The 27562-nt window shown below is 45.8% G+C and overlaps 1 protein-coding gene across 1 annotated transcript in view; it reads right to left on the reverse strand.

Moving 5' to 3' along the window:
- AGGF1 (angiogenic factor with G-patch and FHA domains 1) overlaps nucleotides 1-27562 on the reverse strand; it is a 905326-nt gene that overhangs the window by 817591 nt on the left and 60173 nt on the right. The window lies entirely within an intron of this gene.

Here is a 27562-nt window from a genome sequence, read left to right on the forward strand (position 1 = left end):
GGGGCTAGTGAAATGTCAAGTGTGATTGAAATACTCTGCCCAACTAGCAAGACTTCAATGTTTGAGGCAAATAGGCAAAGCCAAGTACACAGCAAGAGAGGCAAGGCAGCCCATTACAGGCTATTGATTTTCAAGTTCCACTTACAATCGGATCTGTATCTTGTTTCATCAGTAAACATAGGATAGCCGAGAATTTGGTTATCAAAGGCATGTGCACCCATTGTTATAGAGCGGTTGAAAGGATTGGATACAGCACTGGCCTTTGGGGCATATTGTATGTATAATGTGGACTCTGAAGTGTGGAACCACTGTTTAATTCGGTTCAAACGCATGTGCACCATTGCAGGCCTGTTCCTGTGATTTGGCATGACTATCGGACAGTGAAGAAGAAATGTGTGCACTGTGCCAACGCTGCAGAGAGACCAAGTAGAACCATGGCACAGACATGGCCTGCACTCTGCAGGTGGGCTTGATTTTTTAGGCTATTCATGAATTGCTTTCAGTCCTCGAAGTTGGAGCCAACTGGAACCCACAGAGGATGATGCTGCTTCAAAGCTTTCTGAGTTATACTATGACCATGCTTTCAAGAATGTGTGCAAGGGTGGGGACGTCAGAGCAGGGCAAACGTGTTTGCCAAGCACCGGGATGTTTTAGTATCATCATTTTAACAGCATACATAAGATTCTTTAAAACGTATTGGACGAGGGGTAGGCGAGGATACATTGCATGATAAGTGCAGAGATTCTTTTGCACGGATGTCCTCGTGGACAACAGAAGTCGGAAGAACGTTAGCTTGTAGTGGCCCAGTTTGTTCAGTTTAATTGGCCATGAGATTGTTGCAGAGCTTGAGAGGCGTCACAGAGGTGGCGGACAGTTGCTGATAACTCCAGAATATTTTTATGACGTTGGTATGTTAAGCAATTTTCAGCGAGGCTGGACTTTTTACACCATCTTTCTTGGGCCTTTAGCCTATTTTCAAGAAGGCAAAGACCTTCCAAAAAGCACTTACTGTTTATTTATTGTTTTTTTATAACGCGTCCAATACCATACCAGAGTTCGGTTTCTAAGCACGAATCCGGTATTCAAACCTCTGGTACTCTGCGTGGTCTTGCTTCCAAGACCAGCGCAATGCCCCTGTGCTATCCTCCGTTCACAATGTATCTGCCAGTTATAGCCTTCCATTTGATACCAAGGACAACTGTGTTGTGGGTGAGGGTCGTACCAGCTTTTATCTGCGCAAGAATAACCAATGGGGAGCAACTTACTGGATGGCAAATAGCTAGAAAAATATAGACAAAGAAAGTCCCAGCTGACTGTATTTGAGGTAGCTTGATGACAAAAAGTCACTGTTCCTCAAAGCACACACTGGACCCTTTGATGGAAAGGACCAGTGACAATATCCAACCAGTTAAAAGGCCAACACTCAGAAGTAATGAGGTTCAGAAGAATGGCATTTGAGAAGGTGTCCTACATTATGTGGGATGTTTGTCGCCAATTAAATCTTCAGTCACCCACCAAAATGTTCACATCTCTCAATATAAAAATGCATTTTAAGGCAGGCATCAAGTATTACCCTAGATCTGGAACCACAAGTGGGAATAAATGTAGATATTGTGGAGGAACGGGGTACAGACAACAGCACAAATAAAATCATTACAATCCAACCCTTCATTTTTATGGTGTAGGTGATCGAACTACATAAGATCTAGTTCTGGAAAATCTGTGAAACCAATCAACAGACTGTGCACCATTTTTTCCAGAGAGGTTGTAGTTGGAAAAGAGGATGTTGGGCGTAGACTAGTTAATACATGTGTGAAGGTAAGCTGTAAGGTGTAATCATAGATGATATAAAATATGTTGTATATGTGCTTGACAGCTCATCTGGCTTAGATTAATAAGAACAGTAATGGCATGGTGCAAGGAAGAAAGTGCAGGTGGGAGCAGGGTCAGCAACAGATCAGAGTGGATGCAAGCCTTGCATGTTCAGGGGGCCAGGTCCTGTTCCACTTCATAAATAAAAAATGCCCCTAGACAGTGGTAGAAGTGTACCTGAAAGAAGTAGTGGAACTGTGGTCTTGGCAGTGGAGAGGGTAGGCGGCAGCATAGTGCAACATGTGACAAGGTTTTGAGGCCGGGGCATTGCAATCGTGTAAGTGACAAGTTACAAATTCTCCTTTTACAAGTTTGCACTTGTCCAAGGACATGAACGGGCAAATAGTATGTATAGAATGGCGAATATTGTCATTAAAAGTAGAGGAATGGTAAATAGAAAAAAATAAAAGTAGTGGAACACCGCTCCCGACTGTTCCCTCTCACTTCGATCACTGCCCCTACAGATGTAAGAGTACCTGGAGAACAAAAGGCAGTAGTGAATTCACCAGTGCTCCGGATACGACAGATTCAACTTTGCCATTTGCAACCAGTGAGAGTAAGATCACAGTTTGCAGGATGCCCTACAAACTGAAGACCATGTCCTGAATGTAGGGCTTGGGAAGCTGTGCGGCATGAGGTTATAGCTGGTGGTGGGGCCTCACATTGTGAAAGCTGGGCTGGGTGTTATGGATAAGCAGACTGCTTCGCAGCAGGTGGCACTCCACATTCCAAACACAGGGAATGGGCCAGGAGACCCTCAGATTGATTCAGAGATTACTGGTTAGTAGTGCAGCACTCCCTGTGGATGGCCAGAGGTGTGCACTATAAACAAAGTACATTTATCAATCACTACAACCTATTTCAATTATTCAAATTCTAGCATCCAACTCTGCAGTACACATTCCCCTGATCATCATTAAGCTGCATGCCACGAATGATCACTTAGAAGGAATTCCGGGGTCTCTAGATGTGATCCTGTTAACTGTCGCTTTAACATGCAATGCAATGTCTTTTAGTAGTTTGGCAGCCTATCGAACAGGATTCTTTGAGAACTCCCTGCACTATGATGCCGCAAGTGATGTTCCTCCTTTTTATTGTGAACATGGTCTTTTTTCGTCACCTCTCTGATCCTCCATTTAACGTTCCTCGAAGCAGTTCAGGTGGTGATAAGGAATTCACTGCCTTGGTGCAGATTCAGGATAAAACTCCCCAAATCAAAAGCCTTTTCAGACAACCATGCCAGAAGTATATACCTAGCTGCTGTTCAGCAGCTCTTCAATGGTCACCCTAACACCCCATTATAGCAGTGCCTCTTATAGACGAGTATGGTTTGCTAACCAAGTCAGAGATCTTGCAATACACCTCAATGATTTCCATGAAAAATGAGTGAGGATGAAGGTCAAATTTGACGCATTAACAATAGCACTGCATGAGAACTTCACAAGAACATCCGTGTTGATCTTCAGCAGACAGATGACCATGTAAAATACCAAAAAGACAACTATTCAAACCATAATCTAATGACAGGTTGTGGCATTAGATAAAAATGGATGCCATTTGCAGTGAAATTTGACCTGAAGTGCGAGGTCTGAGGAAATTAATCCAGAAGGGAGAATATTAGAGTGAAGCATTTGAAAGAAGGGATTAAAGAGGACATGTTCGCAAGTATACAGAACAGCTCTAGTGACATTTTTCACTTTTCATGCATATATGACAATGTGTTGGATTGCGTGCACAAGATGGGGCTGAATATTGAAAAGTTGATATTGACTAATCGAGAGACATAGTAGTCAAGATGGTTTCTTACAATCTTAAAGAAAAAACAGTTTCCCCCGTGTGTTGCCAGTCTGGTACAATTGTTTCAGGAGTAACGAGTGCAGATGGGGCAAACTGCTCCTTCTGAAGATTTATAGAATTTCTTGTAATAACTGGTGGCTGCCTTCGGTGATGACATTTCTTTCCTAGGGGATGAATTAGTGATAGTGATGACAAAATATCACCATTTATCAAGGTATAGTGATTACCTACTGCCTATAATACAAGGGCGATTGCTATATGCTAATGATTTAGTGGGGGCAGGGGCTGCAGTGGCAGGAATGCGAGGTATAGAAAGGGCAGAGTTGGGTGCATCTTTCCAAGATCTCCGAGCTTGCTGGGCCAATGGCTTCAAAAGAAGACATTTGGTGTAGTTATTCTCGCGTCTTTTAAAAAGGTTTGTTTCTTTTGCAATTGCAATTTGAAATTTTAGGGGTGCGGAGGAGTGTGTTTATTTCAGCAACTACCACATCTCTGCAAAAATCTACAAATCATTCTAGTGATCAGAGGTGCTGGAGCAATTTTGAAGTTTGATAGTTTTGGGGTTTGTATTTTCAGGCTGGACATTTTTGCTTAGATCTGGAGCATTCCACTATGCTGCTATAAGCATCAACTGGTAATGTTAATGACTTCTTTTCAGCATGGTTAAAATACTGTCTATGAATGTTAGGGGACACAATTCGCCATCCAAGAGGGCAAAAACATAACACTTTTTGCTCATAGGAGCCTGGTCTCATGGTCTACACGAGTCCCAATCTATTACCAAAGAAGGAATTTAGATATCAAAATAGGCATTGCTCACATTATTTCCAATCCTCTGTAAAAATGAAGACTTGTGAACTGATGCTGCTATTTCCTTCTGCGGTGCGGTTTATAAACCTATATTTTATTTCTAATGCACCAGTGGTGAGAAACAGTCACTTCATAGGGTAACAAGTGCTGTGGATCAGACAGGGAACAAACTGACCTGAAGCTAAGTGCAGACTGGCGCTTCTGGGCACCAACAGACAATGCAATGATTAAGCCCATTTCTGAAAAGGTTAGGGCTCTTTTCATTAGTTAGGGGAAGGGTGTTTCACAAGAAAAGCCGCGCAACACCAAGGGTCCTGCCAGCATACCATTTCTTTTGGAATGGTGGATCACAAAGGACCATGAGCGCCCATTGGAAAAGGCATAGGGTTTTGACGGACGATAACTAATTAGCAGCTAATGCAGAGATGTCAGGGCGGGGGTTGCGTGGACATGTGGTTTAAGGTCCAGATTGAGCCAGACCGCCATATTCCTGTTCATCTTTGGTATGGGTGTGCCTCTTTGAAACATGGTTCCCAGGAGATCTCCTGCTGAGAGTTTCCTGTGCTGGAGAGAGGTCCTACTCAACTTCCCAGAAGTTGAATGAGACCGCTTTCTGGCACTTTGGTTAAGCCAAGACAGGTAGTTTGGCTATAAATCCACACAGCCTTTCCATAGCCGAGTTGAGCTCCCAGGTTTGATAGTAGTATAATACAAATCTGATGTAGCTTTAATAACTGTGTACACTGTCAGTCACCATACCAGAAGCCAGGAATTACATATTTGTAGAGATTAACTTGATACCAGGTGGATAGTCACAAATATTTTGTTTTTGAGTCAGAGGAGCAGATTTAAATGCAACCTCTGTCTGCATTGAAAGTATTGTCACAGCACCGGTCAAACACAGCACATGCAACCTACGAACCTGTTCTGTGCCACTGAAGAGCAGTGGCTACCGATCAGGAGACTGATGCAGCATAACACGTGTGCAGTATACTTTTGGCATGGTGTTGTAGTGGAGGTCCTAGATCCACCCCCCCCCCCCTTCAAATTGAATACAGATAACGGGTCAGGCTGATTATTGGTTCCAGTATCGCAAAAAAACAGAATTGTAGCGCTTTTTGAAGACAAAAAGCACATTTTAGGGTGACATTTTTTAGGCTCAGAATGCCTCATGCAATGGAGGGTATCTCGGGTATTACACGTACATCATGAATATCGGAAATCTCATCTGAAAACTGAATAGGAAAAAAGTTATGCATACAAGAAGAAATAATAACTCATCATTTGGTAGCTACACAGAATATTCAGGCCAAGGCTCAGGTATTTTCTAAGATGAATGCTGATGAGACAAAATGGTGGTAAAACTCCTATTCATGCAAGATAATTAAGTAATTCTTTGGCAGCAGTTATCAGCAGTTCATTGTAGATAAACATGTCTTGGCAGGAAAAGCCCAGTATTGCCTGCCAAAAAGACTCAGTGGAACTGATAAGGACTGCTCCTTTCCAGAAATCTAAGGATTTATAAGGAGTTTCCGGCTGAATCTCACCCAAGTTATCAGATTGAGTGTCAGACAAACTATGCATGCCAAATTATGTCATGTGGGCTTGGCGAGTGGCAGTAGGCGTTTGCTTTTAGTTGCAGGGACCAACCAATGTGTATTGCGCAATTTTAAGAAATGTTATATCAGTCTTAAAAAGTATAAAAGGACCTGATTTCGGGAACTCATTGCTGCTCTTTGCTGGTGTCCTGTTAAAATGCAACAATGATGATTTTGAAACCAGGCCGGGCGGCCATCTGCCTCGTTGCCCAGTGCCTTGTCTCTGCTGCCTGATCCACATAGGTCAAAGTTTTACGAGGGGCTGGGCCCTCCAGTTCACTTGGCTTACCACAAAGGGACCTTGAAGATCTTTTCGTCCAAGCACAAGGACCCAGAAGTTTATGCTGGCAGACATGAGAAGAGGCCTGGATGCCTGGGGAAGAGTGGCAGGGTGAGTAAATGAATCTGCAGTGTGCCTCCATATTGCCAGAAGGGGCCTCCCAATGACTGTCGGCATGAATGATGAATGGCATGCTTTGACACCTGTGCATTTTGGTATGTATCATGGGGGACTGGGGTAAGGAGGGAGAAAATAGAGATGTATTGTTAAGGGGTTGTGGAAGTGTAGAAAAGTAATCAAGGGTCTTTAAAAAAGTAATCCGAGAATATTTTTAAAGTAATCTAGGAGTAATCCCAAAAGTAATTTAAAAGGTAATCAGTGGTTTAAAAAGTAATGTGGTAGTTTAGAAGAGTAACGGGGGACTGTTTAGACTAAATAGGGGTGTTTGAAGATTTATGATGAAGAGCATCAAATAAGGTATATGGACGAGGAGCGTTCTATAAAGATCAGCCCAGAGTCCTACGTTCAAGGAGTGTATAAAAGGAGTTGTCTCAAAACCCAAGTGGGTAAAACCAGGCTGCACACAGACAGTTCTGAGAGAGAAGCCACTATTGGGGTATTTAGGGGCAAGTAATAGCAGCGAGGAGCGCGTAGAAAGTACATGTTGAAGCCGGCTTGTTTGTCTGTCCATTATGCGTTTCTTGTGAAATTAAGATGTTGCAGAGCAACAATGAATTGATGCACTGTATAAAATAAGAGGAAGTCAAGAAAATACTTTAAAGAAAGGTGGTGTGCACCAATCTAAAAATAGGCAGGGACTAGTGAAAAAAGAGGTTGAGTAAGCCATTAATAAGGGCACTCATCCGTTATTTTTGAAATGCTATGATAAAGAATCGGGCAACAAATTAGTTTGCAGTCAAAAGGTGTGGCTGCTTCGCACCCCTGCAGAGAGCGGGTGTTGGTAAATACAGGGTTAATTTTTAAATTCCTGCATAGTTGACAGCTTTAGGACACTAAAGTGCTTTGAACAATAGCAATCCGCACTGCGGTGCATGTAAACGAAGGAAAGATAAGGCACAACAATATGAGAGAGGTTAATATTGCTTTAAACAGGCGCAGCAACTGAGTTACAAAAGCACAGAATTTAGGGGGGGATGTAAAACAAATTGAAACACAATTCTGCCATCACATTCCTTTCTTGCTTAGGAAAGTGGAGCTAATAAGACGCAGTACATAGCTTGAAAGTAAAATTTCATAAACTTAGGACCACTTTTATACGCGCTCCGCAGCTAATAAAAGCTAGCGTTGCCAGGACACAATGGAGATGTGTGTTTGAGAGCGCTGTTGGGAACGGCTAGGATGTCTGTTCAAAGACTGAGAGATAACAAGTTGGCAAAGTTCAGAGGGTAATATTTATGATCGCAGAACAAAACAGGGCATTTGCACAAAAGGACACAGGGATAGTTCTTTGAGTTAATGTAACTGATACAGCTTGCGCAGGAGAAACAGCAATATGCGGTTGTTAAAAGTTTTTAGCAAGGCAATGGGTGGATTAGGAAACCATTTGTATGTGCATTCACATTGAAAAAGACAGGGAACCATTACATTAAAAAAAGTCATATATGTGTATGGAAAAATGATTAAAATGTGTAAGATTGACACTAATATGTGTAACCATGCAAGGAAAGTGTCAAGATAGCCATTTCCTGCTATTTTGAAAAATCTTTTCTGGTGCCAGGCTGGAAGTGGTCTGGGGGCTTGCAGATGAAAATATGGGTTTGAACCTGAATTAAATTAAACTATTCTTTTTTGGGGTTTTCACCATACATATATGAAATGTATGTGTTCAGTAGTAGGGATGCAACTATGGGTTGATTTGACTGATAACCGCTGGGTAACTTGACTGATGAGCAAGTTCTGAAAAACAGCATTTTTATGGCATTAAATGTATGATGGTTAAAAATAGATGTTGAGACATAATGCTTTAAATTGATATGTTGTGAAGCAATTAACCCCTGGTTGGTGAGTCAAGGTAGGTATTGTGAAGAATTGTTTTGGGCAGGACAGCTATATATGTTTGAACCTTGTGTTGAATATATTGTTTAGAATGAAGGACTGCTTTCAGTTATTGTATGTGTGTGCTGGTGAGGCACCATTGAGTTGCTATTAAGGGTTGCATAAGTCAATTGCCATTTTTACGGGGTTGTTTGGTCATTTAATGGGGTGTGGATGGATGCTTTATTGTTAAGATACACACCAGAGCACCCCTGATGTATTGATTTTATGTGTGGCAAGTAGCCATCCCTTATTGGGAAGGGATGGGGCATTTTTTTAGAAAGAGCATTGATCCTGGTACAGGCACTGGCAAAGTGTACAAATGAGAAGAAGAAAAATATTATTTTTGTTAAAATGGTCTTCAGTGCGCTATGGGAGAAAAAAGGACAGATTGCTAAATGGAAGCACAAGAGGAGTGCTGTGGATGACCACATTAGCGAGAACATTGATAGTTAAGGGACAGAGAAGCGGCATGGGATATGTATTGCAATACAATGTAGAGGCATGGGGTGTTCTGCATGGAAGTTTAAGATATATGCACCAAAAATGTAGAGCACATTGGAGAGGTGCCAAGAAGGGGGAACAATGCTTCCCTCACCATACATTATGTCTCTACAATATGGGGACATTTGGAGAGGGAAACAATTGTGTCTAGGATCACAAAGTGTCAGAGTAAAAATGTAAATGTAAGTGCAAATTGCAGTAAAAAGTAGGTCAATGTATTAGCGGATGATATTGAATTACGCATAGTGAATATCAATGGGGAATAGCAAGATACGTGAGAAAACTTTTTGGGGAAAATACTGGAAATGCATGTAAAAATGTAATAATAATTTGTATTTATACTGAGGAAGAAATAGGCAATGAGGAAGAAGTGCTCGCAAAAGTGCAGTGCACTGAGGCTAAAAGCACACACAAAATGAGTAAAAGACATGGTACATTTAAAACAGTTGGATTGAGGAATTGGGTTGGAAAGGTGTTTTTGTAGAAACACAACCTTCATGGTTTGGCTTCTAAGAATAATGAGGGTATTATTTGGGGTTTTTGCAGGGGCTGATTAAACAAAAATTTATGAGTAAGGTATAACCAGGCTGGGCATTGACAAATGAAATGGAGGCAGATTTGGCACAATTATGGAGTACAGCATGGAGTATGATTTATAGGGAAAAAATTGAAATTAAGGATAGAATCTCTGTTATGACATGCACGTATGCACACACATGCATACAACATGCACGCCAACCCCCCCCCCCCCCCCCCCACCACCACTCATGATTTCATGGAAGTATAGGCAATTAGATTACAGGCAATGCACATAAAAACACATAGGTAGTCAGAAGAAGGAATTCAACATTGCAATAGTCAGAAGAAGGAATTCAACATTGCAATGAGAGCACACAGGATGCTTTTTGTTTTACATTTAGAGTATTAGATGGCAACATTATGTTTTATTTAAAGCAAAATATAAGAGTAGCTGGTCTTTTGAAGAAATAAATGAAAGGATGAAGATTTGCTTGCTTAGATTCAGGAGCATTGAATTCTTGAAACACGCAAGCAGGGGTGAACGCAGTGATAATATTTCACTACGGTTTATGTCAGGGACTATTTGAGTAGGTACAGACGCTTGGGAAGCAAGTGGGAATGGAAGCAAGGTCATGGACAAAGATAGAGTTGACCATCGTGTGTTATTGCAGGCTGCTGCAAGAGGAGAACAACAAGAAAAATTATGTTAGGAAAACTTGAGCAAACCAAGTTTGTTCAGAATAACTTATCAAGGTATGCCATAGAAGGGGGCGGTACCGACGAGCTGAGGAGGCCTGGGAATGCGGCTGCAAGAAGTTGGTGCATCGCAGGCAAATAATTAGCACCAAATAGGCCAAGAAAGGAATGGCTTCATGTCACAAGATAAAGAAATGACCTAAAGAGGAAGGGGTTGTTTTTCAAAAATCACCAAGGCGGGTTTCATAATATGCAGAATGATAACCAAAATGTGCAAGGGGGACTAGTCAGAAGAGCTCCTCCTGTATATTAAATATATGGGTTGACCGAGCACATTGTGCGCACATGTAAAAGCCAGGAATATGCCCAAACTGGAAAATTCTCAAGAGCGGGGACTGCTTATCCCCAGTATATAGCTTACAAGCTAGGGAAGGGTTTGCCCGGGATCAGAGTATATCAGATATCAGCACTGAGAGTATAACGGGTACAGTAGCTTGGGCAAGTGCAAAACAAATTCACTGAAGGGGAAATTGCAGTGAGCCTCCATGCAGATTCAGAGATATGCAAGCACAGGACAGATATTGACACCCAGGATAGGAGGTGCCATTATGGTAGGAGGAAATCCTTTCACACAAACAGGGGTGCATGCACCCACAATAGGACAGCTCACAGGACAACTTGATTTGTTCAGAATTATTAAGTGATGCTAGGCCCCAAGAGGTGCCAAGTGCTAAAATGGCAGAAGGAGGCCAAACGCATGACAAATGATGCAGCAGCGCTCAGCAAAAATTCAGGAAAGCTTGGAGAAGAGAGTGCCAAGTGTCCTGGGTCTGTAGTCTCAAAGTGGTTAATAACCACTGAACAGGTTATCATGCGTTCTTTCGAGAGAGCGGCGCCTGCTACCTTTTTTGTATCCTGGGGACCGTAGGCCCTTATGACATGGGCTTATTAAAATGGGGAACAAAATAAAAATATACACAGGTAAGGGATTATAATGTGAAACATGTGAAGGTTTGTGTTGTAATTAGACTTATTAATATAGGCTAATTATAAATAGATAGGCATAAAAGCATAGGGGAGAGAGAAGCTCAAATCTGATGGTGATTTAGTGAAATAAATAAATAATGAATGAATGGATAATAAAGCAGCAAGAAGCATAAATGAATAAGATGCCCACATTTGCAAAACAAAGAGCACAATTGAGGGTGCTGGCTACAATTGAATAGTGCAGTGTATTTTAATAAAAGAGGCAATGTAATTAATGAAGGCCCGAAGGGGTATGGTTGGCCAAGATCATTCTGATCATATAAGATTTATAGAACAAGACCAAAGAACATATGGGAGTAAGTAACAAAACATTTTTGAATATACATGATGGTGATTTATGTTTTACAGATGAAACCTATTGTTCTTTCTTGAGCACAGGAGGAGTGTCTTTATAGCCTTAGCAGAGTATAACAATATAATGGGAAAAAACATTATGTCGCAACAGAGGCAAATACTAGTGGACAAGTAGGGCTAGAAGAGGTAACTACCAGTTCGAACAGGAAGTGTGTGAAACAAATTATTAATCATTATTAGGAGTAAGGACCCAGGTGAATACAGAAAAAAGGCAGTAAGGGATAGGCTTTCAAATAAATAGCATTTTCCCAAGATAGGGGCAAGCGGGTGCGAGTATAGAATAGCATGTATATGCAAGTATGGCCATAACTAACAACAAGGACACAGAAGACTTCAGATAAAAGGTGGAGTAACCTTTTTCAAACTCTGGTAAATGGCCAGATGCCAAAAGGGTACATTTATCAAAAGTATATAACTGTTTAGGATAGGCAAAACAATGTATTTTTTATATACCAAACTGGTATGCACTTAGTAGAATCGGTGCAAGGTTCCAAAAAAAAAAAAAATAAACAGGGGTAGGCTAGATTAGTGTAGGTGGAGCGGCAAGCAGCGAAATGTGTCAACTATGTCTCAACAGAACCAAGGCACAGCAAGGGAAAGAAGAAGTCTGCAGTCCCACGCGAGCAGGAAGAAGACTTCAAAAGGACACAGAAGAATGTTCAGCAGAGCAGGAAAAAAAGACAGGCCTGAGTGCTACGCTAATTAATAAACTATTTTAATGTGCACCTATGATCCAGAAAAAACAACCTATGGTTAAATGGGCTGAGTGTGTCAAGAAATGATCTTAGCAAAAAAAGAAGAGCAAAAACCTACCCATAGGAAATAATGAATTGCTTTGTCAGATAAAATATGGCTGTAACTATTTTGGTTTTCTACAGAAAGCAAGAACCCACACCAGCGTTGTCTTCAGCTATGGATGCGCCTAGAAGACAGAAGAACAATAGAAGATGTTCTTTTTGAATCTGCTGCGTGGTTTGTTGTTTATATTCTTTATTATAAAAAAGGACACCAAAAATGTTTCCTTTAAAAATATTATGCAGTTTTGGAAAAAGAAAACCCATATGAAAGAAGGGCAATGCCAGACAGGTGGGTGGATGGATGGATGGATGGATGGATGGATATATAGTCTAAATCCAGATCATAAGCCAAGTCCCAATATCAGTCAGCAGGAATTTAAATATAAGTTAGAAATGTGCCAAAAGAAAGGAGCAGCCACATTGTTATATTAGAAATTAAGAGAAATGAAGTAGAGATCGTCTAGGAGGCAGGAATGTTTGAAAAAACTACATGAGCAGCTTTTTAAGGGTTGGGTTTGAAGAGGAAGTACTGACGATAGAGACCTACTTTTTTTTCAAAGGAAACTCATTCAATTTTATAATACTGGTGGACGGGAAAGACATATGCACCAGGAGATTGACGGAACTGGATCCTGCGAGCAGAGAAAAAATAAATAGAAATCGAGGGAGCCAACAAGGTGCCCAGTCAATCGTTTCAATATTCTGTGTTTGAGAATTGTCTTTATGAAGACAACACCATCCTTGTGATCTCCAGAATAAATGAAATGCCCCCCCTTTTTGACTGCTCTTTGACGATGCAAACCAAAAGTTTGCGTGTTCTGTGATGAAGGAAACACTAAATGCAAAAGGACTGGCCTAAGAGTTAAAAGGCCAATGAACATGCTGAAAAGCAGCCTAAAGGACAAAAACATAAGATGACAACATCAAGAAAAAGATCTGTGGACGTAGAAGAAGCTCAAGCAAGACGAATCGGGTGGAAGATGTACTGAGGAAAAGAAAATGAACATTGAAATATAAATAGAGGGCATGGGAGCAAGGAAATGTCGTGGGGTGGGAGTCACGAAAAGTGCACACCAAAAGGTGCACATGGACAGACTAAGACGTTGGGCTGGTGGGTTCCCACAAGGAATGATTTCTCTCGATTCTCGCAGTGGCCAAAAATAGTCTGCTGTATATAAAGTTTATATTTCACTACCTAATAGAGGTGGGATTCAGACAGAAGCATATAAAACCTTTTTAGGGATATACGTATAGAACTCATGAAGGAAATAAAGTTGCAATTAATCTTTTTTTGTTAAAAAGGTAGCCACACAAAAAATATATATATATATATATATATATATATATATATATATATATATATATATATATATATATATATATATATATATATATCTTAAGTTAGAAATGTTGTTGAGCTTGTAGAAATATTTTAAGGATACCTCCCATATTGAGATAAATCACTGCACTGAGGGGGGGGGAAGGGATGCATAGGTACACTGAATATGGGGGGGTAGACGTTGGGTGTAGTGGCCTGTATTGAATAATTATCTGAATACAGGCCAGAGGGGGGAGGGTAGAGGAGGTCCTAGAGTCAAACCCCACCCCCCCCCCCAAACTGAATACAGATAACATGTCAGGTTGATTATTGGTTCCAGTATCGCAAAAAATTGGATTTGTAGCGCTTTTTGAAGACAAAAAGCACATTTTAGGGAGACATTTTTTAGGGTCAGAATGCCTCACAAAGTCGAGGGTATCTCAGGCAGTTCAAGTACATCATGAATATCGAAAATCTAGTCTGAAAACTGAATAGGAAAAAATGTTATGCATAAAAGTAGAAATAATAAAATCTGGTAGCTGCACAGACTATTCAGGCCAAGGCTCAGGTATTTTCTAAGATGGATGCCGATGAGACAAAATGGTGGTAAAACCCTTATTCATGCAAGATACTTAAGTAATTCTTTGGCAGCAGTTTATCAGCAGTTCATTGTCAGTTCATTGTCGATAAACATGTCTGGTGTGTATATTTAGAATTTCTTGGCAGGAAAAGCATGGTATAGCCTGCCAAAAAGACTCGGAGGAACTGATAAGGACTGCTCCTTTCAAGACATCTAAGGATTTATAATGAGTTTTCAGCTGAATCACACATCAGATTGAGTGTTAGTCAAACCATGCATGCCAAATTATGTCATGTGGGCTTGATGAATGGCAGTTAAACCAGCCAATCACAGGCAAGTAGGGGTTTGCTTTTAGTTACAGGGACCAATCAACGTGTATTGCACATTTGTAAGAAATGTTACATCAGTCTTAAAAAGTATAAAAGGAGCTGATTTTGGGAGCTAATTGCTGCTGTTTTCTGGTGTCCTGTGAAGATGCTGTAACGCTCACCTGATTACCGCAGAGGCGCCGGTCTTGACTGGGTGAATGCCGTATCTTCAAAGGTGATGTGTAACACACGGTTGGCTCTTTGGGCTGGACCTCTGTGCACTGTATGTCTGACTCGAAGAGTAAGATGTCTGCAGATAGAAAATATGGGATTAATGAACTGGGTTTATTGGGTGCCTCTCTCCTCTTCCCTTTCTCTTCTCCTGTAGAACCCCAAAGGTTAACGCCCTCACCTTAGGTAAGTGAACGCCGAGCTCTCCATCTGCCTCGGGGCAGGGTGCCGTAACCAGTTTCTTCACTGGATAAGGGTGCAGGCCTCTTGACCTCAGAGGACTGCTGTCCGTCGTTAACTGCACGAACGGTAAGTTCTGGGCACTTCAAATGTCTTAAAAGTCTTTTGTAATGATATCTCTTGTTTTGCAGGGTTCTGGCGATGGCGGATGGCGGGCTGATGAGAGTTGAGGATCGAACCCGTGTGAGGAATAGAAGCGCCTGGAAGCACGTAAGTAAGCGCTTGTAGCCTGCTTCACGATGCGCACTAACTGTCCCTTTTATCTTGCAGGTACAAGTTCGGAGCTTTAGAGAAGCTGAAGGGTGCTGGAATACCCACTGGATTCGGCGTGGGAAGGAGTAATGGCACGTGAGTAATAAAGTTGCCCAATGTCTTTAAACGCACCTTCTTTTGTCTTTCAGATGCGGGATGCAGCGCCGAAGGCCTCCAGAGCGTGCGAAGAGCTGGTAAGCTTTTGTCTTTCAGATGCCGAATGCAGTGCGAAGACCTCCGGAGCATGCGAAGAGTAGGTAAGCCTTTGTCTTTCAGATGCCGGAATGCAGCGCGAGGCGTTGGTGACAGCCGATGGACCAGGTAAGAGATGCGCTGCCACTGAAGACCGTAGTGCTAACCTGTTCTTTCTTTGTCTTTGCACGTGCTGCTGAAGACTGGATTCCAGGATGGTAAGCCTTTGTTCCCTTAGGCCCAGGATCAGAAGCAGAAGACACGATGAGCGCTCTGCTGCAGAGAATGCAGAATAACACAAAGCAAGATTCATCCATCGGGTGTGGTTTAAATAGCCTCCTGTAGTGCTTAGGTGTCTCCTTCCACAGCCACGCCTAGGTAAGAAAAGAGTTCCTGCTTTCCAGAAGAGTTCCAGTGTTCTGAACCTAGGGAGTGGCTCCTGCCCCACCCAACAGGAAAAGTAGTCCCAAACAGAAGAGGATCAGGGGTTCAACTGGCAGGTAAGTAAGCAGCATGGTCTGCTGCAGGTAAGTCCACCCAAGCATTATGAGCCCGGCGCTTCCAGCGCTGGGACTGGGCATCTTTATGAGCCTGGTGCCACTGGCGCCAGGACAGGGTCCAAAAGGTCCCAATTGGGACTGGCTGGCACTCGGAACTGAGGTTATGGGTCTGCTTCCAAGGGAGTCGGGCAAGTCCTGATCTTTTGGAAGCAGAGATCATGACAGGTGCAATAAAGATGATTTTTGAAACCAGCCCGGGCGTCCGTCTCCCTCCTTGCGCAGTGCCTTGTTTTTGCTACCTGATCCACAGATATCAAAGTTTTATGAGGCTGGGCCCTCTGGGTCAGAGTTTTCTGAAAGGAGGGGGTCTGATTAGGAGACCACCCTTTCCGAGACAGAATTAACTGCATAATTTAAAGACAAATCATTTAAAAAACCTAGGGCTTTTCACACAATCACCAGATGACAATTCCTCACAGCAGGAACGGTATAGCCTAGGTATGTTTCAGTGTTGGTAGCATTAAGTTACAAACTGTTGTTGAACATCCAAGCCTGGACATGGAAGATAGGTGGGTATCGCCATCCAGCCTGAAGGCAATTTATCAGCAGCATAGGACTGAAAAGTACCACAGAAAGGTAAGATTAAGGTCTGCAATAGGCCATGGAATATAATTGAAAAAAGAGATAGAAAAGTGCCATATCTGACTCAAGATAATATATTTGAGAGAAAGGATGAGGCCCACACCAGGGATTTAGCTTGCATACCAAGGACAGTATTAAGATAGTTGAGGAGGATGGCATCATTGACTGTATCAACAAGGTAGAAGAGTAGTCGAGAAGGATCAGGATAGCAGGAGAGTTAGTGTTGAGAGACTGAACTGTCCCTCCCACAAGAAACGGTGCAGAATCGGTGCTCTAGGCTCAAAAGCCATTTGTTTCAGTGAAAGGTGTGAAATTGCAGTGCTAGAGATTGCAGTGCTCGAAATTAAGCTCCTGGTTATAGCCAAGGGGAGCCTGTTTAGCTTAACGCCAACAGCTGCCAGGAGTTAAACAGGACTCGGGTAAGTGGTGCCAACACACAAAAGATATATAATTTTAACTGTATAGTTTTGGGAATGTGTTTAGAGGAGAATAAAAAGACTCTAAGGGACAATTAAGCATATTGTTTAATATGAAAATGCGCAGTATGTTTACATCCGGTGCTTATGTTACATTCGTGGCACGCTTTGGACTGACTCCTGGTTCCCAAGAGATGGCTCCTGCTCAACTGGTGATGCTCGATACCCAGGAGCTGCTTTTTGTTCCTGGTCAACAAAACGCAATTTCAACCACTGAGATTGACATCATGCAAGGAGACACAGACAAGATATTCAAAGTTGAACAATAATGGTTTATTAAGGAAAATGGCAGGATGGAGTAAGGCCTAACCTGTCCTATGCTAAGGTGGGGCTTTCCCTCCCTAAAGAAACTAAGGGAAGTCTGTCCTTATGTAACTGAAGGGTCTGTGTCCAAAACCTGTACTTGCCCTCACAACTAATACAAAGCAATGTGTAGGGATGTCAACCATAAACCAAACAGTGTTCCAAATAAAGATCTGAGCTACTTACAGCTCTGGCTTAGTCTTTAGCATCTTTTCCCCCAATGTCAATATGTTCACCACAATGTTCAATTTACCTTAGCTTGGATTTTTGTAGCAATACAGTTCCAAAATTTTGTGAAGGTCAGGATGCCCTTCCCCAGGTTCAACACAGTTCAAGGGAAATGGGTCTTAGGGTTCCCTTCCCAAAGTTCAATATCAACACAAAAAAGAAGCATCATGAAGCTTTGTCTTTTCACTGGATTTTCACAATTCTTTATAACTCGGGGCTCCCTTCCCCAAGTCTGGTATTCATCAATCGTTTTTGCCTCTTTCACCACAGCAAAACTTCCTTATTAGCATATAGGGGTTCTCTGGTCTTGGCACAGTTTTAGACCACATGCTGCACCTGTTACAGGCCATGTCACCGGGGAACCTAGCATTCGCTTTTCCACAGTTCTTTGTTTCACATGTAGTAGTTCTCAGGTGTTGGCCCAGTTTTAGACCACAAGGTCCACCCACTACAGGTCACAACCAGGAACTTCCAGGTCTCCATGCGAAGTTCAATACTCAGCCAAATAAGCAGTTTCTTATAGCTTCAAAACTTTTACCACATAATTAGTTTCTTAATCTGGATTGGTTCCTTAGATGTAGCCTCACAACTGAGTGGTTTCTCATTCTTGATTTTACTTTATTCAGAGTCTTTAAATCGACTTAGCTTTTCCTGGTGTTTTCAATTCAGTGTTAATTAATGGCAGCATATTTTACTTCATTTTATTCATCAAATCCGTTCAGTTTTCCATAAATGCTGCTTACACTTAAGTATACTTTTGCTGCTTTCAATTCAGTAGTCAAATAAATGTCACTTTCCTTGTTTCATTCATTGCAGTATTCAACTAAAGGTAAAATAGCATATTTCATTCCGTTCGGTATTCAAATGCATGTAACTTTGCTTGTTTCCATGACCGCTACTATATTCACGGGATTCTTCAAGCGCCACAGTGAATCAAGTGTCCCCGACACTTACCCAGACGCTGCAGCTCCTTTTCTCAGCTTTTTTCCCTTCCACTGGAAAGCCAGATTGCTGAGGTGCTCCACGTAGAACTCGCTGGCTTCTCGTGCATAGCTTGGTTTCTGCTCTCCGGCAGCGCCTGCTGCCAGCCTTCCCTTTAGGGATCGCTGTCCTACATCAATCATCCAGAAGGGGTTCCGGGATCTCGTTCGGCGTACTGGTGTCTTGGCTTCTCTCGCTACTGCATGGCTCCTTCTGCTTCCACTTTCCTCTCTCTCTCTCTTCCGACTCAATGTTCCACCCTTTATACACCGGTGGTCCAGTAACAGCTGCAGGTGTGTTTAACTCATTACTTTTGCCCGGCTCTCATTATCAGGACATGCCTGACCTCCAGGCATCTTCCTCATTCCAGTATCTGAATGGGCAAAATGTGTGATCTTCATAACTCCTAGTTTCTTCCTCGTCTCAGTACAGTTCTGCATCTCAAGAGGGGAATGGAGGGGAAACAATCTTCTAATGACCTTTAAAGGTCAGGGAAACATTAATCTGTTTGTCCCAATGACCTGGGGAATTCTGGACTTTGTTCCAAAGTATCTCATCACCCCTCTTTCTCCTCTTCTGCTTAGCATGTCTAGGGTGATAATATCTTCTACCCTTCTCAGAGACAAGGCAACAAGGTAAACAATATCCCATAACCACTTCCGGGATCCGGGATAGTGGTTCCTTTCTGAAAGCACGATGTGGAATACTGTGTCTCACCCAAGGGCATCCCACATCCAATCCCTGAGGACCCTGTATGCAGGTGACACCCCCCCCTCACTGATCTACCCCCAGGGCCAGGATCCAAAAGTGATGGCCTTTCCCTGGCCACCTGCATAGAGAATCCCAGGGGATTAGATGTGAGAACACCCCTAGATTTCTCACAAGGGGAGGACCTGGGCGATGGCAATTTTCTCCAAGATTTTACCAATGAAGGGAATGATGTTAATAAGGGAATGGTTTGTGGGAGTTGCATGGTCAGAAGGTTTCTATAGTAATGGTAGGATGAGAAATTTTCTTTAGCTCAGCTAAGAATCCAGGGTGTAAGAGTACTATGAATGCTGGCTCATAGTGAATCTGGCGGAAAGGGCAGGGTCCAACAACGGGACAAGAAAGTGGCAGCACTAGTGATTCTTTTCTTTGGTCTGAGGTGGAGAAACTCAACCTCTGTCGCGAGAGCAGGAAAAGAGGCTGTACCACGCATGCCGACAGCAAGGTGCTGTGTGTATGGGAAGAGGGGAGGGTTTAAGTAACCATATGCTGAAATCCACTAGCATATCAATGTTATTATTGGTTAGACTGGATGCTAGCTATAGAGTCAGGCAATTCCTATGGAAAGAGTCACCGGATGTTCTAAAGATGATTTGAATGGTGAGACATGTTGGAATCAGGAGGCAATTACATAGAAGGATTTCAAAGGATATTGGGTTCACCGCTGTAATATTGGTGGTACTGAATGCAGGAGGATACCATCACCACCTGTCCTGTCCAATCTGTTAATGATCTTACAGCCATTATGGAGTAAGGCATCAACAATGGCTGTAGGTTTAGTGGAGAAGCAGGTGTTACGCTCACCTGACTCCCACGGAGGCGCTGGCCTGGTTCGCGCTGCTGTGACCTCTTCTAAGGTGATGCGCAGGGTTCGGAAGACGGACTGGACCGGGCCCCCAAATCTGGCTTGTCTGGCTCACAGAAGTATCCTTCTGTAGGCGAAAATAGTGGATTAACTGTCTGCGGGGTAATGCAATCGGCCTCCCACTTTCCCCTCTCACCCTCCTTGAAACCCTTCTGTGATTTCTCGTAGCGTCTCACCTTAGGGTCTGGAAGGACGAGCTCTCCATCCTGCTTCTGATGCAGGGGCGCGTTGGTATCCAGTTACTTCACTGGATTTTCGGATTGGTGAGAACCAAACTTGCTTGGCTTCCAGGTAAGTTTTTTTGATAAGAGGTTCCCCTTGTGTCCATGCATTAATGTACTAATGCTAGTGTCTTTTTCCCCATAGGGGCCGGGGTACGGAAAGCCGGGGAACAGGCACCGACCCGAGATGAGAGGTGAAATCCTTGTAGAAATCAGGTAAGTCTTTAATGAGCGTTTTTTGGTAATGTCTTTTCATTCGCTCATTAACGCTGATGTCTTTTTTCCCCTTAGGGGCCGGGTTCCGGAAATACCAGGATGCGGCGCGGACCCGAAATGAAGAGGGAATGAATCAACAGGTAAGTCTTAACATGGAGATTTAGCTTTCCTTATTCCCCTTCTCTCTCTCACCTTTTGTTCTGGTCTTTTTCTCCCTAGGCGCTGGAGCGTGACTGCGAATCCGGATGATCGCTGCTGAACATGGAGGCGCCCTGTAAAGGTGAGTGGAATGCGGCGCTGCAGCGATCGACGCGATGAGCTTTTAAATTAAAGTCTTCCTTTTCAGGATTGTCGGCGAGATTTCTCCGGGATGCGGATTTAGGAGGTAAGGACTTTTCCTTCTTCTGTTCTCTTCTTCTCTTCCTTTGCAGGTGATCCAGGATGCTGGCAGGCGTGGCAGAAGTCAGGATGCAGGAGCAGACACGGTGAGCGTCCAGCTGCTAGATGCAGAACAACGCGAAGCACGTGTGGCTGTTCGGGTGGGGTTTAAATAGCCTTGGAAGAAGTTCCAGGTATGTATCCTTCCTCCAATCAGGTATGTATCCTTCCCCGACCACGCCCGGATGGTAAATTAGTCCCACAGGTAAAGTAGTTCCTTTCAGGCCTCAAGGAGGCAGGGATCCTGCAGCATGGTCTGCATCAGGTAGGTGCACCCAAGCATTCCCACAATGAGCCTGGCGCCTATGGCGCCAGGACTGATGTCTTTTATGAGCCTGGCGCCATAGGCGCCAGGACACTGTCCAAAGGGCCCCTATATGGGGTTGCTGGGTCCTTCCTTGGGGACTGGATGTCCGCTTTCGGGGACGCCGGGCTTGAACCGGCTCCCTGGGAGCGGGCATCATGACAGCAGGTCTCCATGAGGTCGAGAAAATGAATGTCATGTTCCTCACATAGGTTGGGGATGTTGGAAGCATGCATACTGGCTGACAGTCTGGCAACTGGAGGCTTATGCGTGGAGCAGCTGGTAGCACTGCCATTTGAGTTAAGTATGGGGAAGAGGACTGGGATCAGCCAATCAAAAGTGAGCAAGTTCTTGCAATTACCATGAGCCCAGAAAGTTTTATTATTGTAGATGCTGAGGACCATGGGAGTGAAAGGGGAACAGGAGACTTGTATGTTCTATCCGGTGCCAGAATGTATCTCAGTAGACATGCAACTAGAAATGTTTACCCATGATCCCAGGGCTACATTCTAGGGTGGACTTTGTTTTTTTTCATGGCAAGTTCTGGAGTTCAAACTGGAAGATCAGAAATGAAGCAGTGAGCGAAGATTGGAAAAGAGAAACTAGGGGGCACAAAACCAGCTTGTCCACAAGGTTGTATCAGAAGAAGGAGCATAGGTGCAATGAGTCACAAAAGCAGGTAGCTTTTATATGTAGAACAGTTATCTGTAGAAAGGCAACACTTATGAGATAATATTATGCCACACTAAAATGGGTGCACAGGGCCCTACATCCTTTGGCATTTGATCAATAAGCTCACAGGTGCAAGCGATGCCATGAATCAAAAAGCACAAAATTGCAATAGATATGCTGTGCTACGGTGCAAGTGCACTACATCAGATGACCGCATATCTATAAACAAACCAGTCCGAAAAATAAGATGTGCTGGGTACAACGTGACAAGGGGGTAGATTTCTGTCTGTTAGCGGAAAATGAGTGTCCAGTGAAAGCATTTGTTGCTCTGTATATGCTCCAAACTCTTCATCAAGAGTATCTTAAAAGGACTGCGCATGCGCGAGCCGCGCATGAGGAGCTAAAGGCATCAGCTCCCGGTGGCCACGCCAATATATCCTGTTAAAATGCCGGTAATTGCCTGAAACGCCCGACCTCGGGCAACACAGAGGCAGCGCACCCATCCAGGCGGAGAAACCTGCAATCTGGGGCAGAACCGGACCCGGGATCGCAAGAAACGCCCTGGAGTCCGTCGGCGCGAATCTCGCCGCCATTGCCGGGCGGACGTGAGCGGCTGCTCTGCCCCTCCCCCCTCGAGCGGCCACGGCCCTGGCCCCCCGGAGAGCGAACCACTACCGGACCACGAATGGCGGGGGCACGCCTGCGGACCACCGCTGGAACCTGCGGTGGTGACCAGAAGCGGCGCCGAATTGCGGCACGACAGCGGCTGGCACCCCGTGCCTGCGGCCATCACGACTGGATCCCCTGGCGGCTGGGAGCACGGAGCGGCCTCACGGAGGTGCCAGAACAGGCTCCCCCCACCCCCGAGCGGCGAGACTGCGACACCGAGGCTGGGAAGCACTGAGGAGGGAGAGAGGCCTGGGGACAGTGTGGCAACACCACAAGGTACGCGCGCCCCCCCCTGCCAGCAGATACGCCCGCAGTGGAGCCGGCACACGGGGGCTGAGCGCGCTCCCCGCTGTCGGAGGGTGCGGAGCTGGACCCTTCCCTCCCCCCCGCCCCCATCAACGAGGCGGCGGCACCTGGGGCGGAGCCACGGCATAGGCACAGGCAACGCTAGGCCGCGCTCCCCCCAGCAGCAACAGCAGCAGCAGCAGGACACGGGCAGCTTCTCCCCCCCCTAATCCGGCGAACTGCCGGACAGAGACCCGCATGAGGGAGGCGGCACACTCCAAGGCAACAACAGTGAGGAGCAGTGGGGATTGAAGGCATACCCCCCTCCCCAATAAGCACCTACTCCCCCAAAACCTTGCGGGCTGACCGTCCTCGGGGCGTGATTGCGGAGGGAGCAAAGGCCCATACCGCCTCACAGGCAGAAACCAATGGACGTACACCCCACAAAAGGGGAATAGCTCCTGGAGGATCACGCACTGAACTACAGACAAAACCCCCCCCCCCCGTAAACTCTGGACCCTCCATCGAGCACAACGGACCAGTCGGAACAGGGGACTGGCTCTCAGCAACCTACATATCATCACTTGGGCTCAGGATCAAGGACAGAGGGGCAACAGATAGGCGCCCGACAAGCCCACCCTAACTTGGCCTCCACGACAATCTCTGAGGGTCATCCACGCGATCCACCTGGGCCTAAATTCGCATACAAACTACTAACCTGGACATGGGCAAAGACAAGGCCAAGCGGCAGACCCTGCAGAGCAAAATGGACCTCTATACAGTGGAGGCCCCCTTGCGACAGGAGACACATAGCCTGGTGGAACCAGGCAACAGGGAAGAAACTCAGGACCCCCAACTCTCCCTGAATGACGTAATGAAGGCAATTGGGGACTCTAGAACATAGCTGGAACTCAAAATAGGTGGAGTCTCCACGGAAGTGTCTCTCCTACGCCAAGATCTCCGCAACCTGTCGTCCAGGGTCGGAGAAGCGGAACAAAGAGTGTCAGACACAGAAGATAACGTCCGCCAGTTGGAGCAACAACTTGCCATAATTGCCCAAAAAGTCGACCAACTCGAATACCGAGCCAAAGACAGTGAGGGCAGGGCACGTCGCAATAACCTCAGGATCCCGGAAAAAGAGGAAAGCCCCAGTGTCGAACTTTTCCTGGAAGACTGGCTGACCCACATCTTCGCCCCCAGGAAACTGTCGAAATTCTTCTCTATCGAAAGAGCACACAGGGTACCCACCGGGCGACCTGCCCCAGGAGCCCCGCCCAGAACAATAATTGCACGTCTCCTCAACTATCGGGACCGAGACGCTATCCTGCAGATGGCACAGGCCTCCGGTCCAATTACATATAATGGCTACAAAGTGGGGTTCTACCCGGACTATACTAAAGAGGTCCAAAAGGCCCGCCAATCGTTTGATTCTGTCAAGAAGAAACTCCACTCCTTATCAATCAAGTTCCCTCTCTTCTTCCCAGCGACGCTCAAGGTCCACCATGAGGGCACAACCCACCTATTTCACAACCCCAAAGAAGCATGGGACTGGCTTGAAACGCAGATCCTCAATGGGCCCGCGGCCCGACGCTCGCCCTCTGGACCGTCTGTCCGCAAACCCGGACCTGGACAGAACTCACCGACCCACACTCACAGTCTCGGAAATCGAATCGCCACAGCGCTCCATCAAAAATACCACAGGGAACGGATGAGGTCTGGGCACCACGGAAATGAACTTGCCACGGGATACCACGGCAACTACATTATTGCGGCCGCCATCGACTAGGCACCGCAGTCCAAGGGATCCCGCAGCGGTTACCACCCGAGCTCGGATCATCCCGGGGAAGCTGCAGTTCACCAAGTTAGAAGTTTAATGTTTGGGCGACAGGTGCTCCCAGTTGGGGGGGGGGGGGGGGGGGGGGGGAGTACAGGGTGGGGGGAGTTTTGGGGACCTAAGGAAACGGATTAACGAGACAAGAAGGCTGGAAGCAGACGTATGCAGGCGAAAGGTGCTCCCAGTAGGGGATGAAGTCCAGGAAGGGGGGCGTTTTAGGTATATAAGGAATCCGAATTTTGGATCGAGAAGGCATGACACCGACGGGCACTGGCGGGGAGGGCGCGCATGGCCTCCGAGCGAAACGGCTAATAACACTACTGTTCTCCAAGCGTCTGGCGGGTCGTCATGGAGCGACCCACTGGGGTTTCCTCTGCGGGGGCACCCCTGCGCCCCCTGCAACACTATGCAACTGCCATTGATCCGTCCAGATGACGAGCTACAGCACCCACGCAGATAGGATGACCTCCAACAAGATATCCTTACTTTCCTGGAATGTTAACGGATTGGGCTCCAGCATAAAGCGAAGGCTGGTGCTTCAATATCTTAATCGCTACTCGCCGGACATAGCTCTTTTAAACGAAACACACCTGATCGGCAGGAACTCCAATTTTTTCAAAAGGTCCAACTACCCACACACCTACCAGGCCGGATTCACGAAAGGTGCCAGGGGCACAATGATCCGCGTTCACAAACACGTCCCTCTACAGGTTAGGAAGGTCAGAGCGGACCCCCGGGGCCGATATGTGTTGTTGCTCGCCGATGTCTGGGGCGAAAAATGGGGCCTCGCAGCAATTTATGCCCCCCCCACGCTCACGAAGGAACTACTGGCTGAACTGCGACATGTCCTCCTGGAGGAAGAGGCCGATCTGTGGGTGATAGGAGGGGACTTTAACGAGGTCATGGACACCGTTCTCGATAGATCTCATAGGAGATCCGGATGCCGCACCACCTCTACGCCACTCGCCATGTTCGTCGAAGCCCTGGGAATGACGGACACATGGCGTTCTCTCCATGACGACGAGGCCGGTTTCTCATTCTTCTCTGGCGCGCACAAATCGTTCTCCAGGATTGATTATGCCTTCATCCCCAGTAGCATAAACCACAGACTCCTGGCTGCTGAGTTCCTCGCAAGGGGCGTTTCGGACCATTCTCCACTCCTCTTAACTTTGAAGAGCGCCCGCCCAGGCCCGGATCGCAACTGGCGCCTGAACACATACCACCTGCGGCTCCCCGAGATAGCGGAGGAACTGGAAAAAAAGACAACAGAGTTTTTCGAGCTCAATGAGGGCTCAGTGGACTGCCCGATCGCGATCTGGGAGGCATATAAGACAGTTCTTCGGGGAGAAGCTATCTCGGCGGTTTCTGCTCACCAGAGAAGACAAGCCCAGAAGATCAGAGAGGCAGAGGCATATGTCCTGGAGTGTGAAAGACAGGCCCTGGAACGCAGGGACCAGGAGACGAAGGATGCCCTGACCACGGCACAAGATGCCCTCAGTAACCTAGCTCTGGACACAGCACGAACGGCCCACCAGCTCGTCCGGAGTCAAATTTATGAACGCGGCGACAAAGCAAATAAGACACTGGCCTGGCTGGAGAGGCGGCAACAAAACAGGGGACATGTGCGTGCCATCAAGTCACCGGATGGCACACTACTCACGGACGACTGACATTGTCGAAGCATTTGCCACCTACTATGAGAAGCTCTACACCCCACCCGCCGAGAGCTTGCTGGCTGCACCCTCCCGTTACCTCGACCGGATCGAGATCCCGAAACTCTTGCGACGCCAGTCGGAACTCCTGAACGCGGAACTCACAGAGACCGAGGTGCAAGAGGCGCTAACACAGCTCCAACCCGGGAAAACCCCGGGCCCCAACGGCTTCCCCACAGAAACATGGAAATACCTCGGAGGTGGGCTATCGACCCATATGCACCGCATGTTCCTACGTAGCAAAGAACTCGGGGCGCTCCCCCCGGACCTCAGGAAGGCATGCATCATAGTCATACATAAACCTGGGAAACCTCCGGAGGAATGTGCCTCCTATCGCCCCATCTCATTAATTAATGGAGAAGCCAAAGTCCTCGCCAGAGCACTCGCCAACAGGCTTCTGAAAGCAATAGAGACCCTTATTCATCCGGACCAGTGCGGATTTATGCCCAACAAGTCCACTCGTATGAACCTACGCAGGGTCCAACTGGCGCTGTGCAGAGCCAAAGAGATACCGGTCCCACTAGCCCTCCTGGCGGTGGACTTCAAAAAGGCATTTGACTCGGTGGGGTGGGACGCTCTGTGGGCAATCATGGACCGGATGAACCTGGGACAAGCATTCATATCATGGGTCAGGCTGCTCTATGCATTCCCGGAGGCCACGGTAAGAGTAAACGGCAGATCCTCTAAACCATTCCCACTGGGTAGGGGTACGAGACAGGGGTGCCCGCTGTCTCCGCTTCTCTTCCTCCTGGCTATCGAACCACTTGCTATTGAGCTCAGAGCTAACACCAACTGGACTGGGTTCGCCTGGCCGGGAGGGGGTGAAGACCGCCTTTCGCTATATGCGGACGATCTCCTTGTCTATCTCAGTAACCCATGCATCTCCTGCCCTATTGTTTCCCTCATCCTTAGGGAATATCAGAACTTTGCGGGTCTGAAAGTGAATGAAACCAAAACCATTTACTTCCCAATCCAGGGTGGTGATTCCGCGATTCCTG

The sequence above is a fragment of the Ambystoma mexicanum genome, chromosome 6p, assembly GCF_040938575.1.
Source record: "Ambystoma mexicanum isolate Mex_15411 chromosome 6p, UKY_AmexF1_1, whole genome shotgun sequence".
NCBI lineage: Eukaryota > Metazoa > Chordata > Amphibia > Caudata > Ambystomatidae > Ambystoma > Ambystoma mexicanum.